We start from the raw sequence: 20,349 nt of genomic DNA on the forward strand, positions 1-20,349 counted from the left end.
ACACCTACCTTATTATCATAGCTTTTTTTTTTTACATTCTGATAACATTTTCTGCAGCTTGCTGAAGACACACTGTTGCACTATACCTTAAAGCATACACTTTTTTTTTACACCATTACACCTTGAATGTACACCTACCTACAAAGTGGCACTGTCACATAATGCCAAGTACCCACCCCCTCCATTTGTTCCCTTACAGCGAGAAGAGATCCCCACTGTATTGTCTAGGTGCCCAAATTTAAGATTTAATCTTATGCACTTCAGCTGAAACCCACCTCAAGCTCCCTGCCTGTCAGGAGACATTGTCACTTCCAAAGTAAAGTTACTCCTCTACTGCTCCAGTTTGGGTCAGCCTCTGGAAATACCTCTCACTGTCATCACACCACCAACAAAACTAAGGCAAACAGGAGCCTAACTCGAATAAGCAGTTAAGTTCTTAAAGTTAAGCAGAATGGACATAAGCCCATATGTTACCTTTGCAGACCTAAGAGACCTGATACCCGCTTTCCTCCTTTTCCAAATCACCTTTTCTTGTTATGCAGCTTCCTGTTTATGAAATTTTTGTAGCAACCTTAATGGGTATTTTGACCAAATGTACCTTGCAATAAATGCCATAATCATCCATTTGGAGACTGTCCCACATTCTCAAGACCGTAGATTTTTGGACCACAGCCTTTTATTTCATTTTCATTTGGCTTCTGTTCCTAAGCACTTTGCTTATTATGAGGCCCTTTTGTTGTGTGTAATACAGTTCCATCCTACTAATTGGCTACAATGTAAGTCTATGATCCCTATCAAATTAACTCCTACTGTAATTGAGCCTGCTACAACCACATTGCCTGCATAACCTCCTCCAAGTCATGCTCTCATTGGTGTAAGATCTACATTTAATGTCAAACTTGCAATACTTTACACTTGCATCAGTGACAACGCATCTGAAGCAATCTTGGACAAAAGAGTCTTTTACATAAAAACTGAATGCCTTTTTGTAACCACAAAACAGCTGACAACAGCCAATATCTAAAAAGCAAAATTAAAAATCAGTCTATTCAGCTAAGTCAGGCGACTGTTGATTTTTGAAGAATCTGGGAATTATTCTTGCATGGCACAGCAGTGAGTGGACATAGCACGAAACAGAGTCAAAGAACCTAAAAAGGTTAAGATTTTCCATTGTGGCATCTAGGCATGTGTAGTAAGAGTTCCCTTTTGGATAGGCTAGTGACCTTGCAGAAAACTACAAAGAAAGAGGAAATTCACTTTGAAAGCACAAAATACTTCATTTTCTCTAGTCATCAAGGCTCTATAAAATCAGTGAAAGCTCCATCCTGCACCAGGCACCTGGCCATGCTCTAGAAAAATCATTTCATTTAGTTTAAGTAATGTAATAAGTATTTGCTCAAAAACCCAAAATGTTGTTGAAAATTTCCATATGGATGTCATTACCCAGAACAAAGCCATGATGTACAGGTGCCAGGATTCATGGTGGGGGGAAAAAAAAAAAGAATGGACTGTTGACAGTGTTTTAAGAAGTGGCTTAGTGGAAATAATTAGAACAGGAAATACAGTCAGCTAAGTGGAAGCTCCTTTAGCACTCCCTTTGCTATTTTTATTTGCAGTGGTTAATACATTCTTACATCTTAAGATAACTAGGCCAGCTTGTCTGAGGGAACACAGAACAGGGTGCTAATTTCATCTCTACTTCACAATTCACCAGAGTCAGCACTTACTAAAGCAGAATTAGGCATCCTATCCTATATGACAATTTTGCACAGCAAGTTCTATTTTTCATTGTTACTTTTTGCTGTTAAATTAAGCAGAACAGTCAGTTTTGACAAAACCTGTTGGACAAATAGTAGTCACCCACTCACTCAGTGGCCTTTGATATCACTTTTCTCAGCTCTCCCTTGTTAACATCACATGCTGTCTTCAGCAGCCACTTGTATGAAGTATCCAAAAACTTTCCAGTCCCCTTTAGTTATTTTAATTCTTGGAGTAACTGGTGAGTATATAGACTTAATTACACACAGATGATAACAGAAAAGTATCTTACTTCTGATTGACTAAGTCAGGTAAGTACAATCTACATGTTAACAATTTGTTCTATAGAAAATTACCTCAGAAAGCACAACCCCAATTTCAGCTCAGGGTGAAACTTCTTAAAAGATTCCGCAGCATTTTTCAACAAGTCATTGACTGCCTCTGAGCAGACAAATTGTGCTAACATATTAATGTTCAGAAATTCCAGAATATCTGTTTGTCAACTGTTTAGAATACTGATGAATTAAAATAAAGATGAAGAAATATAGATGATAAACGTATAGTTGCAGCTTAGGGGAAAACAAACAAACAAACAAAAAATCACAAAAAAACCCAAAACCTGTGCTAATTTATTTCTAAATGCAAGTATTTCTGACTACAATGTTCCTATTTTTTGCATGTCTAAGTCTCATTGAATCTACTTTCTGGAGTGCAGACCCACTCAGACTGAGAAGGGTAAAATCTAACTCATTCAAACAAAGGCATTTGGGTCAGTGAGGGAACAGGAGTGTTTTGATTATATTCCTCTCATTAAAAGAAATGAAAATTACTATAGGGTATTTTACTTTGGGTTCTTAAATATTGCTTTATTTAGAGTTGCCTTATTGAAAAAAAATGCCTTTAATAGAAGGACTTGAGTTCCAAAGAGTCAGCAACTCACATGCTTTTAAAACAGCACTCATTTCTATGAGCAATACTGAAGACTAAAATGATCAGAGGGTCTATTAGAAAACACTTATTCCTTTTCTCTAGTTTCTCTATACTCATGCAGCATGCAGATTCTCATAAAAAACATTCAGAATGAATACAACTTTGGATTCACACAGTTAACCAAAAAAGGGCAAACTTATGACCAATTCATCATGTCAGTACAACTACACTGCTCATCTGTCTCTTCCAATCCAGTTTGAAACTGGAACCATATAGAGCCCAAGGGGCTATTTCATTTTCATGCATCTGACAAGTCTCCAGCATGCACTATATTTGATTCTTGATCAGCAACATTTCTTCACCCCCAAATATGCACATACAGCATTATCCATACAACATTTTTCTTGTGAAGACAGGCTGCCCAATAATATTTTATTATTTAATGCCTCACATGCAAACAAGTTCAATAACTTGTGGGAATGAAAAAGGACTTCATTTGTTAATGATTCCAGAAAAAAAACCAAACTAATTTAGAAACAAAGTTTGGAAAACATTTTTCTCCTGTAAGCAAGCCCTGGCTATTTGGTATGCAACGAACACCTGCACACACTGTGCAGCCTCTTAGGTGTTCTTCTCGGACAGTAAAACGCAAACCAGGACACCATGGACTTCTTACCTCTCCTTTGCACTGGATAGAAACAACATACATGCACAACTATCTACGCCAAATAGACGTGCAAAAAGTTTTTGTATATTATTCTATATAGATTTAGAAAAGCAATCAGACTATGTACTCAGTTTGCTGCAATATTGTCTGTTTAAATACAAGTCATCCAAAATGCTAATATAACACAGAACACTAATAACAAACACAGGGAGGCATTTTTTTCCTTTCAAAGCAGTGCAGTCTCCACAGGATGAAATTTAACCTTTCAGATTGGACAGAGAAAAATTTACAAGATCCTGAAGTATACTATGATATGCTTTCTATAAAAAAAAAAAAAAAATAGGGATGAATTCCTTATTCATATTTAACTGAGGTGTACAGACTTCTATATAATTCCAGACACTTAAATGAGGTGTCTGTGGGGGAGCCTGGTTGTCCTATACTCCCTCTCCACTTGCAACAGAGACAAAAATAAATTTTCTAAAGTGTGATAACTCTTGTCCTCCCCCACCTTCCCTAAATAAAACCTTTCCCTCCCCTCAACCTGAACAGCTCCAGTAAGTCTGAGGAGTACACATACAGTTTCTCTCACAGTTCGTGATTTATTATCTACATGGAGACAAATAATGGTCGCTTTATAAGAACACAGGACTGGATACAATGCCCTGGGCTATAACATCAAGACTGTTCTCAGCTCCCTGTGTTTACCTCTCCTAAAGTATTTGCAGAGAACAGTGACAGTCCTTCTCAGCCCTCATTTTGCTAGTCCAAACAAGCTAGGATCCTTTGTTCTCTCCTTGTAAGACAGCTCTGTGTTTTCCTGATCACCCTAGTAGCCCTTTCTTGGCACTTATTCTGGATTGAACTATCATTCTTGATTACGTTGACCTGAAATGCACACATTGCTGCACATACAACCTCACTCCAGCCTTATGAAACAAAAATAAATCTTCCCCTGGAAATACTTGCTCTCACACTTCTTTGGATCCTGGTTGTATTTTTCATAATGCTATCACACTGATGATTCACAAATCTCTTAAATTAGACAAACAGACATCAATCTGTCTTCTTCGTTTTTGTTTCCATGAAGGAGCTTCCAGCTAGTTGTGCCTGCCCTGGGCTACAACAGTTTTAATGAGTTAAATAAAACAGGTCACAAACATTTATAACCTGATTTCACTAGCTAGGATATTAAATACTTAAGGTCATTATTTTAGAGCTGTTTTCTCAGGGGCTATTTCCAAGCCTTCTCCAGGATTAGTCAGCCCCATTCAGATGCATGCAACCCTCAGCAGCACAGGCCTCTAGGGATAACCTGGCTCTTCCCACCAGGAGTAGCAAGAGGCTGCCAGAAGTTTGTGCCTACTCTTAATTTATTTTTTTTTATTTCTGAAATATTTTGTTCAGCTCACCAGAATGACAGAAACCAAAAAGCCTGAACAGTTTAGTGATACAAAATGGTTCAAATTAGTGTCTGTCTTGTTTTCCTCTGTAGTTTAAGGGATCAATATTAATGAAGAGAGAAGCTATAAACATCACTAATGAGGATGAAGTGGAATATCCCTCACCAGAGTGGCATATACTTAGGTTGCACCAAATGAAGATGACATCCACTATTAAAGGCTGCATTTTAATCCAGCCACAATAACAACAGTGAAGTTAGTGCTATTGGTAAATTTTAGTAGATGATGTCTTACAAAAGCACCCTACTTGAAATTCAGCCTAAAGACTAAATTAAAGTCAAAGCCCCAGTCAGTTAACTGGGCTATAACACGTGAAGAATTGATTTTCTTATTTTCAGCTGTCAGACCTGCTACAAAGAATGAGTTTTAATTCTGGGGATGTTATTAAACTCCTTGCTTAACTGGCAGAAAAATGGAACCACTAGCCAGGCGATAGCGGTGTGGCTGTCGGAGTGAATGACACCTGTCAGAGTATGATGAATGACCCTCTCTGCCCCACAATCCCCCGCTCTGTCACTCAGGTGAGGGCCATTAATCTTCATCGAGGTCCTGTCAGGCTGGGCAGCCACGACGACAAAACGTCTTCTCGCATTTGCTGCCACAATGCATGTAACAATGCGATATTCTTATTGTCACAGCGACATTAAATTAGCATAATTTATTATGACTTTCCAACCCCTGAGCCCCTTCCCCACCCAAAACCCAAGTAGGGGAGAGATGCGATTAGACAGATGGAGGGTAGGCCCAGCCTGCCAGCCCTGGAGCCCCCCGCAGAGCTTGATGAGGAGTGGAGCATCTCTACAAACCAATCAAAAAGCTGGCAGTTCAATTACAGAGTAATAAAGGGACATTCATCATTCAATTAGGCACCTGTCATGGTTTCACAAAAGGGAAAACTTCTAACCTGACACTCCAGGGAGAAGATGCTACAACCAGGAGGCAGAGGAATAAATGAAAAAAGGACAAAGTCAATTACTGGCCAAACCAGACAAAAGGAAATGTGTTAAAATAAGGGAAAAGTTATCCCTAGGCAAAAATCAGAAAAGTTGCATGACCTTACAAAGATTATAAAGGCTAGTATTAAAAGAGCCGTGCCATCCCACTCTGCAACATGGATGATACAAAATGACCCCCATTTTAAGCTTCAATGAAAGCTGGAAAAGCTGAATGTTATCACAAAGAAAGCTTTAGGGAAATAGGACTGTCATTTAAAAGCCTCAATATTGCTACTGCAAGAGCATACAACACACCATCTTTAGAAGGAACACACATTCATCTCAGCTTGTCGCTGTGCCTTGTTTGAAGTGCTCTAAACACCTGGGGTGTTTCTTCCTACCCTGTTAGAAACATAAGAAATTCCATTAACCACCAACAAAACTAGGTGAACTCTTTCAAAAAAGAAAAGTCACTAACATGACATATAAATGCTAAGACTTTGAAATGTAAAACAGAAGAGAAACTAAGCAGGCATGCTTCATTCAAAGTTATTTCATTCAATTTATGTGCTTCATAATTTGCAGACTCCAGATCTTGAAAGTTATCGGAAATTAGAACATGGCAGAGATGAGATTGTTTGTCAGGCAGAGACTGGAACTAATGTGGATTTATCCTGTTCTGCAGCTGCAAATAACAGGTAAAAAAAATAATAATATTAGATTGCGGAACAGCTGCTTGTGCAATAAACTCCGTTAAGTTGATTACCTGCCTGCTAAGAAGGTTTATAGTAAATTGCGACTCCAACATTAAATTACCAGAGCAGGGAAGGTACGATTTGATTCGAAAGATGCAAGACTAATCCAAAAACATTTCTTTAGAAGTGATGAATGAAACCTTGTATAACCAGCTAGAATGAGTAGAAAAGCCTAGAGCGTCTTGATGATTTGAATCCAACACATTTTCAGAAGAGATGAGTCCCGGTGCCTGCTTACACAGAGCAGCACAGGCACAGGAGGACTACTCCATTTATCACTGTAACAGCCAGAATACTGCATGTCTACTCATCCGCCTGCTCCATCACGGTAAGCGCAGGAGCATACCAGACAAACCCAGATATCAGGTTTCCAGGAGACAAGCTAGTTCCTGTGTGGGGTTGCAGTTTGACATGTAGACATGACACCTCACTCAGACATGGGTCACGCTACAGTTCTGGGTGCTTGTGTCATATCAGAGCATAGGATTTACAACTCCAAATCATGCTACTGGTTTTCAAAACCCAGCTTGAGTTTTCACACAGCATAACAATTAGGGAAGTCTTTGGGAATATTTTGTCAAGTAATGAGAAAAAAAAAATATTGCCAGATAAATTTGCTTTAGTTTAACAGATGACTAACTCCAAGTACCAGTAATTATTCAGAGCTGGTTTTGCTGGAGAAGGGGAAGGAATCATCATTACGCAGTGTCTTCCTTACAAGAGAATCTAGATCTACAACAGGCTACAAAATAACATAAGCAATTGATTGGTGTGCTGAATATTTCAACCCATGCCTTTTACATTTGCATCCCAGAGCCTAATGAAGTTCTGATACAACATAACAAAGAGGCTAACAATCCCTACGTACCTTGCTTGTAGAGATCAATCTCTTAAGGTTTTTAATGCTTTTCATGTCCAAGCCAGTTTACATAGCATAAATACTAGCTATAGTATTGTGTATTGCCTTCCTTACACTACTTTGAAAAAACTCATCATAGACTATTGTGTATCAGCTTTTCTATAACATCAGACAGGGGATTTTGGTTTTCCCCTTTCAGTATAAATACATTCTAAATACAAGCTTGCAAAATCCAGAAGAGGGAAAAAAAAAAAAGCATCAGAATTATCCAACCACAGAATTTATAACTCCTTCCCTACCCTTTCCCCTAGAAAATACAGTTTATCGATACAGTGGTTGCCTTTGAGATTAGTTACAGTGTCAAGGTTTTCAACAGAACAGAGGAAGAGAATGGTGCATGCAACTCAAAGATGCTTGATGGTATGAGTCCTTGAGGTCTTGTGCATACGATTCCACTGCTGCTGTGCATTGGTTCAAAAAATTGAAAGCCAAATGTCCAGGGAATATGTTACAAAATTAGTAATTTGCTGTTCCTGTTTTGATGTCAAACAGAAAATAAACAGAAATAATACCCCTTTCAGGAAGTCTAAAAATAACTACATGAAACAAACAGTGCTAAAAATACAACAATTGGTTTCAGATGCAGAGCTACAATTATCAGGCTCCAAAACATCCAATTTGCCTTCTCTCCTGCACAAGAATAAATTACAAACAACCTGGGAACCCAGAAACTAAATGCAGGGAATCTCAGAAGTCTTGTATGAGGGACACCGGTTTGCGTTTTTTTGCATTTGTTTTTGGTTGGTTTGTTGGGGAGGGGGGTGTTTTGAGGGGGTGAGGGGGCAGGTAAAAGGGAGGTGGGAAGGAGTGAAGAGCACACCTATATATTCCTAGGTCACAACCATTTGAGGTTCTGTTCAGCTATATAGAGTTCTACGTAGCTAGTCCATCAAAGTAATTCACTAAACATAACAATATTAAGAAATGTATAGATGATTCTGAGCTTCGGGTACAGTGGCCTTAAACCAATCAGGTTTACCAGGGCTATCACATCAGTGACACAGTTTATTAAGTCTTAATAAATCCAGCACGTTTATCTGAACCCTTCAAATAACACAATTTACCCTCCTTGTTCCTGTGAATACCATGCAATTGTCTTGAGAAACCCAGTTTCCCAGGGAGGAAGCACTACTGCAATACATGTCGGTAAATTCACAAAAGGAAAATGAGGGTAGAGGGAATAAAAAAAAAAAAAAGAAAAAAAAAGGTAATCACATTGAGACAGTAAAATACCAGGACAATAGCAGGATGAATAATTGATGAGCTGGTGGTTCATGAGTTTCATTAATATTATCCTGCAGGTTCATTAAGCACTGTCCCAGGCTTCGGAGGTTCCTCCCGAGTTTTGATTAGGTGCTGCAAGTCTTTTGCTTTGACATCAGAACTTCAGGCCTTTGGTGGTGACAACCACTTCCTAAGCCCCAGCCCCTTCAGCCAAGCACCTTTCAGAGATGTTTTCTCTTCCCCTCCCACTAATCACAAGTCCCTAACCATGACAGCAAGTCTTAGTAAATAATATATCAAGATAAATGATAATTGTTCTGTTTTAAGTGTCTCCTAATGAGCATCATAAATTAAAAATTAATATTGCAAAGACTGTATGAATAGCATCAACGCCATAAACAGAGCAGCAGGAATCAAGAATGCAAATGAAAGCGAAACACTCTCTTATCCGCCTCCCTGTCTGAAAAAATTCTGGAGCCAGCAGACTGTTAGGTATTACAAAGCTAATAAATGACTTTAATGAAGTTCTGTAACAGGCAATTTCTTCTTAATCTCCCTTTCACCTTCCAATATTTGGCTCTTCTGGACTGTGATTTTTTTTTTTTTAGGTTTAGTTATTTTTTTCCTTCTCTTCTTTAAAACATCCCTCAAGAACTGTTTGTTTCGTGTTAGGTGCAATAGTGATCTCAAACTAAAGCATGCTACTGCAGCAAAAACTAGGGAATGGGTTGGTTAACAGATTGCCGGTCCTGATGATCATGCAGAAAGGCTAAAGTGATTTGGCAGTAGCCATTCTGTTGTGTGACGTTGCTATTATCATTGTGCCTCTATTCAGAGAGTGCATTCAAATGCTGTCTTTTTCTGGGTGAATGAATAAGGTACACTTAGCTATGTCCTTGTACCTCCAACTTTCAGCAAGAGAGAAAGGAGACAGCTGGAATTCTTACCCTTCCTTCTTTCAGAGATTTAGTTTGTTCTATTCGTATGTAGCAGAAGTATTTGCACAAGAAATGTTTACCTCCTTTTTTTAATGGCTGGAAAATCTATAGCTGAATCCCACCTCCCTCAGTTTTGTAAATACCAAATTTGATCCTTCTGTAGCAAATGTCTTTGAATACTGTGTCTGCATCATCATGTCATTAATTATTCCTAGCAGATAATAGACTCAAAGAAACAAATAACACACAAATTTACTAAAATTATGAATGGCACAAGGTACAAGTCCATGAAGGAATTTGATTCCCAGATTAGAACACTTGGATAACTGACTGGTTTTTTTTTTTAAAAAAAAAGAGATACCTAGCATGTCTTCTAGTCCTTGTCAATAATAAACCAACCCACAAACCAAGAAACCACAGAGAATAAGATTTGATCATCCAGCACATCAGATTGGATCATCTAAAATGCTATTTCACCATGGCTTCCATAATTCCAAACCTCTCTACTATTTTATTCCTTGCCTTTTTGGCCCCTCATCTGATAAATGCAAGGTAAGGAATAGCAACAGCCAGTCAGCTAGTCGGCTCCTTAAATTATATGAGACATAGTAATAATAAGTTTAAGGAAAGGGAGCATAAGTTATACACTATGAAGAAAAGCAATTACTGAGAAGAGGCTACTCGTCCATCTCCATTATTTTTAAGCCTAAAGCAAGAGATGTGCTAGTCACTGCTCTGTAATTATGGCTGAAGTTTACATTCCAAAGAAGTTCAACTTCTTTCCTTGATGCACCCTCTCCAAACAGAGCATTTGCTCTTTCAAGAACAGAATGACAGAGAATTTATAAATATTTTACTTCAAGCTCGTTTTTACGACAAACTTAGACACCCTCTACCTTTCTATTGTCCCAGTTGAAATTAACACTAGAATAACTCAGATTTGAAATACTGCAGCAACTCCCAGCATAACAGACATTAATTTTCTGGAGCAAATGGTTCTCTTATCTTCCTTTTGGATACTATCACACAAGATTGGGATTCTGCTTAAACAGTATTTCAGTGATGTCAGAGATAACTAAACTACTCTTCAACTGCAAAAAGTTTCTTCCTAAGTAAATGTTACGAGATACTTATGCTCCTCTAGTGTTAGGAACGGCGTGTGTGGAAGACTTCAGTTCCACCATCACTATACCTCAACAGTTCAGAAGTGCTTGCTTGGCTTTGTTGCCCTGGAAGTTTAGGTAAAAGCAAAGCCAAAGCTGTTAAAAGCACAGAGTCATTAAAAGTTGGATACTAATGTATCTTTGAAATCCAATTTCATCTCCTTTGGGACAAACAGCAAAATGCATTAACCATAATTGTAAGTTTATCTTGGGGCAGCACTAGATGGAAGAATTAATGTTATTCCAAATTTCAGCAAGCCCAGACTTGTTATAAATGTTACTTTAATTCCAAGGTACTTGGATTTATAATTTCGGTCTTTAGTTAATTAAATTATTATAACAGCCATAACCTTTAGATTACTAATACAGTACAACCAGAGTGAACTGTTTTTTAATGTTGGAAACGTTTTTTGTTTGGAGATTTACATTTGCCTGGGGATCCTCAGCTGGTGATAATTGCTCCAGCTACACTTAATGGATCTATGCCAAAACTATGCCAGCTGAGGATCTAGACATGTATATTTCCTCTCTTGCCTTTTTTTTTTCCAAGTTCATACAAACTATGAACACTGTACACGAGTGGGTTTTACACTGCTGTCCTGAAGTCTGATCTGTGCTGAAGACACCTGCTCTCAAGGAAATGAGCTGAGACCACCAACTCATTTCAGAAAGGGCCACCGAGCAGCTGTCACATGTTAGTAACTCCCAGGCAGTACTGACCTGTAACAAATCTGAACCACTGACCTAGAGGTGAAAGGCTCTATATCCAATTACCAATCCCCTGAGTGAGCCACTAATAAGTTTTGCCTTGAAAAACACCGATAAATATGCACAAGACAATATAAGGTATGAAGTAACACAAAAGTTGCATCATTGTTAATATTTTGCTATACACCAAATCCTGGAAATCAAGTATAACCAGCAGACTATCTGGACCCTGTGCTTATGAAAAAAAGACTATGAAGAGGGACAAACTGAAACAATATTCCACCTCCTTTCCTTTTACATCACTAAAAGAAAACAAGTATATCCACACAAGATTGCCCTAAAGAAAGAAAAGAGAATATTCAATTTCATGTTCCTCTCCCAAGAATTATTCTATGTGAATAACATTTTCGCTGCAAATGGCTAAACAGTAAGCATAAAAATACCCTTGTTCTGTGAAGGAAGCCATTTCCACTGCCTTCAAGTTCAAGAAAAGAAAGGCCACTTTATGATTGAGAACCTGATAAAATGAGCTATAACGCTACCCAGTTAGAGCTCAGGGAAGAACATACTTTTCTCTGCTTTGGTTCCATTTCACTCACATTATTCTTGACAGTGTCAGTAAGCAGCAGCAGAAGAGCACAATCTTCCTTTATTTTTAGCAATACTGAATCTGCAAGAGAATTTTTTTATATATATATTTAGGAGAGAAGAGAAAAGGCATACTTTAACAGCAATAACACAAAAAGCTGCCTTGATGATTTCATCTTGATAATTTACTGCAATTACTACATAATTATATCAATGCATCTATATAACTGTGATAATATGAGCTTTAACTAAGGCACCTATTAAGAAAGGTAAGGAAAAGAGTTATTAGAAATGAGTCAATGAAAGTTCATTTCCTCTTTTAGGCTTCAAATCATGCCATGCTTAGCCCTCTGGGTCTAGGTAGATGCGAACTGCAAGCTCCAGGCTGAGTGGCAGCTTGCCATCCATCTGCCCATCTTGCCAGCATCTTCCTCTATCCCACCCAAGAGAACAGGAGCTTGGTAGAAAATATGTTGACCGGATAGCAAATGAACAAAAGCGCTGTGCAAGTCTTAATTTCAAGCAGCAACTTGTAGAATTTTTTTAAAAACCCCACAAAACTGTTTTTCATTGCCACATCCAACAATTTCCACCACAATGGCCACCCCTGCTTGTAATAATGAACAGTGAGTTCAATGAAAATGGAACTACTTTGCAGAATGGAATGGTTTCTGTGTGCTCTGCAAAGTTTTGCAAAGCTCATGCACTACAGCCCATTAATGCTCCCAACTTCACAGGCAGGGAGGGCCAGTACACAGTGGAAGGAGAGCCCTGGGGATCAGCACAGGATTGGGACCTTGTTTCCAGTCCTGACTCTACCACTGACTTTCTGCAAGGCCGTAGACAAGTCTCTTCTCAGTTTCCCCTTATTAAGAAATAATAGGGGCATGAGTATCTTTTACAAGCTATATTTTGCATTCTATGTCTATAAAAGCTCAACAATACTATAACTTAAAGGAAGAAGCACTCCGCATGCGTTGGAGAACCTCCCTGTCCTTAAGCAGCAGAAGTGAATGGAATAAAGAAACTCACTTCTGTGACTTTTCTGTTGCACCCTGATGTACTTTGCCTACTGCTGCTCTGGAAATGAATGCATCAGGCAGCCAGAAGAACAGAGCAATAACGCTCTGAAGCCTCAAGGGAAGGATTTTTTCCTAACCAACCCATATGGATTAACCTGGAATCTAACATGGCTCTTTAGGCTCCATACTGCGATCAGCATTTGCACCTCTAAAGGGGAATGACCATGATGTGGCAAGATAGCTTTTCACAAACCACCACATAATTTCCCTCCTACACTAGGGCAGCTCTCAAGAGGGGGCTGCAATGAAACCAAATACAACAGCGGCCAATCATTAGCAGATACACTATGGATGCTTTCTAAGAAATTAAGTTGCTCCAGAAATGTAGAATCTGAACCACATTCAGAATCATTCACACTTTAAAATGTTTTCTATTACTGACACGCAGCACTAGCAGAATCAGTAGCACATTCTCCTTTAATATTTGGAGTTCACATTTTTGAAGGTGTCTTTGTATTAAAATCATTCAAGAAGGCTGCTGAAAAAGAACACCATGTTTGAAGACCTGAAAACAGATTGTCCTCTTTTGCGATTTTTAAAGTTTTGCTAATGGCCAATAGTCTCTTTAGTACCTCATCCCTCCCAGAGAAGTAGCAAACCCTCTGGAAAGAAATTTATCTTCCATAGCATCAACTACCAACTTTCAAGCATCCTACCTTTCCTCACTAGTCTGTACAGACAGTAGTTTGGATGCGTCTCAGGTAAAGAAAAATGAGATGTCACGTAAGCAACACTTAACTGAGTGCACAACAAGAACAAAATTAGAAAACCAGTCTTAACAAAACTCCTAACATCTAAGCAGCAAATACTTCACGTTCACTATTTAGATCTGTTTCTGCTCAATATAACTCCATGCCAGCATCCACAAAGAGAGTCACAGAAAGTCCAACTAAGTATACATCAGTTGGGAAAAAAAAAAAGTCAATGAGAGTTAGATCAGGGCCTTAAAAACCAGAGAGATTAATTTATTTTTAAGGAAATACATTAGAGAGAATCAAGGAGAGTGTGGAGGGAAGGAATCTTCCAGCTTGCCTTCTCTCTATAGATTTTTCCCCAAAGAAATATATAGGTGAATGACCATGACCATTTTAGGACTGATGTGAGTCAGTACAGAAGGAATCATTTTTAAGGAAGTTGTTAGTGAACAAAACCAGGTGGCTATAATTTCAGTTAAACTGCAGCTTTAACTGTAGTGTTTGCTATCATGAACACTATAACAACAGATGTACGGTTGCACCTTGGGATGAATTCATTATGGCCTGAGAAAAATAATCATGCCATTCAGACCATATTTTGTCCATATGCTCATGTGGTTTACACCCCTGGTTTATTGGCATTGCACTTGGTTATATAGCAGGAGACTCCCAGGATCATAATTTGCACTTACTGCTACCATTCAGGAGAATCCCTTTGTAGCATGGGTTTCCCATTAAGGTAAAGACTCCCATTCAGAGCAGGGAAGGAAGGCCTGGGTCATAGGTGGACAGTGCGGCAACTTAACATCTCTTGGGAAGTTTTTTGTACAAAAGTTGCCTCATACCTCAAAGAAATAGGAAAAAAAAAAAAATAACCTGAAGAGCATGAGGGGCTGCTGTTCAGGACATTTTACAGTTATAAAAATTTACATTATATTGCTATCTTATCCTGTAATTTGTGAGATGAATATTGTAATTCATTGAATGTCACGACTTATCTTTTATTCATATAGCTACTATTCCATTACCAGAGAGAGAGGTTTGTCAAAGGTTAATTATTTTAAATTGCTTAGGCAAATTTATTTTGATTTGTACAATTTTTTTTTTGAATAATCAAAGGGCTATATATTCATACTGCCTTACGAGGGTTTGGGATTTTTAAAAAATAATACTCCCTGATGATACAGTCATATTGAACAAATGCTTTCATAAGGACCAAAAAGGGAATGGTTCTTTCTCCCTCTTAAGTTTTACTGTAAAAAAAAAAAATACTGTGGCAGTCTTAGATTGCTGAATTATCCTTCCCTCCAGCGATCTAGTTACATGTAAAGAGCATCTTGCCCCAATCTCAAGACCTGCATCCTCGAGGCAAGGACTATTCATCTTAATTGTTTCCAAAGCACCTATCCCAACAGGCTCTTGATTTGTGCTTCAGCCGTGATATAAAAAATAAGTAGTACCATAGTACTGAAGTACTTATTGTTCAGAAGTTGCCCTCTGCTCTGTACCTCTTGGTTCCTGGAGATGCTTGGTTGTTGTGAATTCAGGTAAGCTGTTTCCCATTCAGCTTCAAGTGACTAAGGTAAGAGCACAGGTTCTGGAAGCCATCAGAAGATCTGTCCAAAAATGAAATGCTCTGAACACAGAGCTGAACATCAGCAGGAATACTTCCCCCTCTGCCAACTCAGGAGTCCTGATAGTAGCTCAAAAAATGTTTCTGGTAGGAGGCCGTGACATGAACCGACAAAACCAGGATGCCAAGCACCAGTAAACTCTTCTAAGCACAAATCTCATCTTTTCTCCTTTTGAAAAAAAACCCACTTAGCCTATTTCTGTATATGTTTATTTTCTGTAAACAAAGTAGGAATAATGATACTTATACCATAGGAGTGCTGGAAGTTTAAATTCATGCAATCAAGTACTGTGAAAGCCTTAAATGGAAAGTGCAATGCAGGTGCTGAGCACCATACTAAAAAAAAAATAAAAAAATTATTACTATTCTTATTACTGAACTTCTGATGAGACTGCTGGAGCCGTAATGACAGAGAAGATGGTCCTTGAGGTTCAAAGTATCTTCATCTGGACCTTTATCTGCACTTTATGTTTGTTTCTAACTGTAGTAACTGCTGCTGTTGAGACAAAAATGCTTCTTGGGAGGGTAGAGTGCACTAGCAAGGGAGACGCGGTTGCTATGTCAGTACAGCTGTGGACTGGAAGCCATTCTACAAAGTAGCCCAGGAGCAAAGTATGAGGTCTAGCGTGGACCACATCTTCTGGAGAAGGTTTTGTTTTCAGAAGCTTTTACAACCCAGAGGATACAGCAAAGAGGCAGTAGCCCCAAGGGCAGAGTCAGGCTCTGTACTGCAGGGTGGTGCTTGGATGAGATGGCAACAGAATACTGCAACACCCCTGCTAGGTTCCACCTAGCCCAGCCAGGCAGCACAGGGCGCAACACTAGTTAGTTCCACCTCCTTCAATGCCATGCTATGGGGAAACAAGGCATGCAGGGGAGTGATTCAGGGCAGCTAGTGAGGAAGCAGATCCTGCCGTCCACCTTGCCCTTAACACAACCGCTGGAGATCTGTAGCTCCCCTATCCGTGAGACTGACCACGGGGAAAGCACACAAGTTGTGTGTCTCAGCCACACAGTATCATCAGTACTTCAAAACTGGCTTTCCCTGGCTTCCTCTCAATTCACCATCACATCCCCCACTACAGGCAAGGCTGCATTTGCATTCTGCCTGTCCTCAGACAATATCGTGCCTTATGGGCCCTCTGCCAGCATCTGCTGTGGCTTTAGTTAGAGAAGACAACAGCCTAAAACCTACCTTGTTACCTTGAAGTCTGTTTGCTGGAAAATAAAGCACTGTCCTATTGTTCCACATTTTCCCAGCCTTTCATGTTTTCATAAAGCTCTTGGACAATATTGGGGCGGGAGAAAGGGGGGGGGGGTGGGGGGGAACTCCAGGGAAACAGCTGATTAGATTCTGGCAAGGCGGACCAAACATCTGCTTCAAACAAAAGACATCTGCATATTTCACATTTATTTTTCATAATTTACAGAAGCAACCTGCCAAAATTTAGCAAGGGAGAATAAACTAGCACATAATTAGCTAAAGTTTGCTTGCTTTAGAAGTTATTAGCATGAAGCCCAGTAGCTCACCTGGGAGGACATCAAGGAATGTAGATAACTACAGTTTGATTTTGTAAATTCAATTTTCAGTCTGCCGTGCCAGGCCAAAAAACAACATTGCATGCCAGTTAATGCAAGCCAGCAAATGTCCTGATGTCCCCATGTCATACACTGTACAGCTGTCTCAAAGGCATTGGAAACATAGTTTATTAAATAAGAATCGATTACGCAGTCGTTTCTTGCCCCAGTTTACGTGGTAGAGCAGGCTGCAGGTTGGAGAGCAGAGTAGCATTTTTTTAAAAAAATCAGGAGGTGCACTATGTGCTTATGTACAGATGGTACAATGAGTGCTGGGGAAGCAGGCATCTGAATTCAAGGCAGCCAAAGAATCTTCATTAAAAGTGAAGAAAAAAGATCCAGGAATGTGTATGTTCCTCCACGATCTACACTTCCTTAACTGAATTTTGTCATCAGCTGGGTCATTAGCATATTTGATAGTTATCATACTTCCAACGTTAATACTGTTATGGGGAATGGCATGAAATCCTGAGGTTTTGATATTTAGCTTTGAAATCAACAGATGTTTCACTGAGTCTACTTACTAATTCAGTATTTGGCCTGTAAGGTCAATAAACAGAAACAGGCAGAACTTCAGGGTGGGAAATCCTGCCTTCGCTGCAAACGGAAGTGGAAAAACTCCTGTTAACTCTGAGACAGTCAGGGTTATACTGTGGCATTGAAGTAACAGTAAATGGCTTTCTTACAAACCCCAAATTAAATCCAGGTTCATAAAAACATCTGCAAATCTTCTGGGTGAACCAAGGTGGAGGTTTGCATCCTCCTCTCTCCAAAAGCGGATTTGTTGTTTCAGATAGAAACCATGGGAAACTCACTCACTTGAACTGAGTTCTGCTCCATATTTCAGATTTATTTGAACATACATCTCAGAGCAAAACTCTGGGAGAGGAGCTTTGCTCTGCCAAAAAAAATCTGTTGACCCCAAAGGAATGCAAATTGCCAAATACAGTACAGCTCTAAAAAACATTTCAAGGCCCTTAATCTGAACATTATGGCTTGCACCTCTCCATAGTAAGATGGATCCAAGACTCAATCTGAACACCATGAACTTTGGGGAAGGGGGTACGGGGGAGGCAGGGGTGATGTACGAAAGTGAAAGCTGAAGAATTTGGTCAAGAGTGGTCATAGGCAGACTGGAGTAGAAGCCTCTTTTTGCGCCAGATTGATACATTCTTACCTGTACTGGGATTCAGCGCTCTGAATCATGCCCATCCCTACCTTAAGACACTTTCTTCCCCATTCAGACTTAATGCAACTGAGTGATAGAATCAACCTCACCTAATTTCACTATGTAAATGAAAATCTCTAACAATCTCCAAAATATTATTATTCAGATGCAGGATTTTAACTGGTACTATGGCTGACTTGCATAATTATAATAGCTATTTTATACACTGTTCTTCCCTCTCCCTTGCTACCAACAAATTTCAATATCATAATTTCCTTTACAAGTAAGGAACTCTGGGGCCTATAGTAACAACACAAACTTCCTAGACACAAACTTCCCTCTCAGCAAAGGCAAGGACAGGACAGAGATCCACTGCAGTGCCAGCAGCAAATACAAAGCTTTTTTTCATTCTTTTGCTTTTTAAAAAACAAATATCATGAATGGTACAGTGGAACTAAGTGACTAAAAGCCTGTGTTGACCTAGACTTAGTGCAGGATGCTCCTAACTATAAATATATAATTATTCACCCATTTCAAACATGCACTCAAATTCTATTTGAAGAAATTCATAATCTTGTTTGAGTGAATCAAGAATGCTGTTGTTGTTCTGGGCTTACTAAAATAGGATTGCAGGAAAAGTAAAGGTTTTTTTTCCCAAGCTAGTCTCAAAACTGAACATTTTGAAACAAAATAGAATTTCAAAGTTTCAAAGCACTTAAGGATACCAGACTCATGCTCAAAATCTTGGGACTTCTCACTTTGCAGTGAAAACACTGAAATATTTATCTGCCAACCAGTCTGCACCCAAGATTTTATTCACATTTTCAATCCACCCAGAAGTTCCACAATAAGAGTTTTATCCAGACATAGACATTCTGAACAAGACTGATCTAACTGGTAATGGTGACCACTGGATTGGTGCTACTGAACTTTTCTAGAAAGGATCTCTTCCTTCACACCTGACTTATCTACTTACTGTACTTAAGTTGCTCTTTAGCCACTCCATTTACCCAAATGTATTCACTTCCAATTTGGTCAAAGTTGACCAATTTTTACTGCCTTTCTTGAAACAGCCACAAGCTCTTGTTGTTCATTCAAACCAGGCAGGCTATTCTACATTCCTGTCTCTGAGCCTACACTTGGGAAAGCACTGAAGCACTTGCTTAACATGCAGGTGGGGTTCTTTTCCTCTGCAGAACCAGGATTGAGTTACATTGCCAAAATCACCACTTTGTGCAAAGCGTGAAGATTTTTATGGTGTGGCCACTAACAAGTGAACCGAGAACAACTATTTCTCTTCTACAGACTCCTTGTTTCTCAAAAAGTAACTTTTCCAAGGCCCTGCTGCTGACGTTGCCTTGCTGCCAACTCCTTACAGCCACTGTGCCTCTGTCAAGATTATAAACTCAAGAAACACCAACTTTTTTCCACTGTTTGGGACATAGTACAAGATGAGCAGCAACAGATGAGGATGCTAGTAAGCAGACAATATTAAGCAGTAGTAAACACATCCTTATAGGATGGACCTGTTGCATTATTAACAACTGGCCCACAGTATCTTGAAAAAAAGTGAAACTCTGCCTATGCGGGTCCTTTTCTTAACATTACATTTGACCTCAGTCACATGTAATTTAATTTTCCTGCTTTGTCATTATTCAACTTGTTCATTCCTTTTAATTACACATACAGTAATTTATTATATATATTTCAGTATAAAGAATTATTTAAGCATATATTAATACAGTTCAATGATCTTGCCAGTGACCAAAATTCTCCTGTGGATTAAATAGAAGAGGAGGCATTGAACATAAATTTGTACAGTAAATAAACAAAACACAGACAGCCTTATAAGGCAGGAAGAAAAACAAGGCCTACAGGGCCAATGTATTTCAAGAATGTTACAAATGGGAAGCATTTACTTTTTTTAAAACATTAATCATAAACACGCTCCATTTATTTACTTATATGTGTTCTTCATGGAAATCTTTCTTGAAAGAGTGTAAACTGTAGAATTATAAACAAGAAGGGAAGTCACATCAGGTATTTCCCCTGTTTACACTGTAACTACTCAACTTTGCTGAAAGCTGATGAATTAAAAGTTTTTAATTTCTATCCACACACCTTTTAGCTGGAAGGAATCTATTC

This window comes from Phaenicophaeus curvirostris, chromosome 2 (genome assembly GCF_032191515.1).
Source record: "Phaenicophaeus curvirostris isolate KB17595 chromosome 2, BPBGC_Pcur_1.0, whole genome shotgun sequence".
Taxonomy (NCBI): Eukaryota; Metazoa; Chordata; class Aves; order Cuculiformes; family Cuculidae; genus Phaenicophaeus; species Phaenicophaeus curvirostris.